Raw genomic sequence first — 365 nt, 5'->3', positions numbered from 1 at the left:
AGTGAACCATTTTCTGTGTTGATTTTGATGCATTATTTGGATTATTTTCCTGCTGGAAGATCATTCCATAGTCTATTTGAAGATGGCAGAAGCAGTCAGCTGTTGATTAGTTGAAGGCATGGTAGCTGAGGAACTGAGGGTTTGGAGCTCTGATCATGGGACCAACCATGTTATTACTGTAGGAATTGTGTAGAGATAAAATATTTGTGCACTTCAGCTGTGAATTGTAGAGTCAGTGTTTAGTCGATCAAGATCATGTCACATATTTTGTTTTAGGTTTGCTATAGCGCTTCTCTAAATATCCAGTAGGGGGCGCTTGGACTGCACTTTAGAAATGCAAACAATTCAATTGCAATCCGATCACT

Source organism: Silurus meridionalis, chromosome 26 (assembly GCF_014805685.1).
Source record: "Silurus meridionalis isolate SWU-2019-XX chromosome 26, ASM1480568v1, whole genome shotgun sequence".
Lineage (NCBI taxonomy): Eukaryota > Metazoa > Chordata > Actinopteri > Siluriformes > Siluridae > Silurus > Silurus meridionalis.
This window is presented reverse-complemented; position numbering follows the sequence as displayed.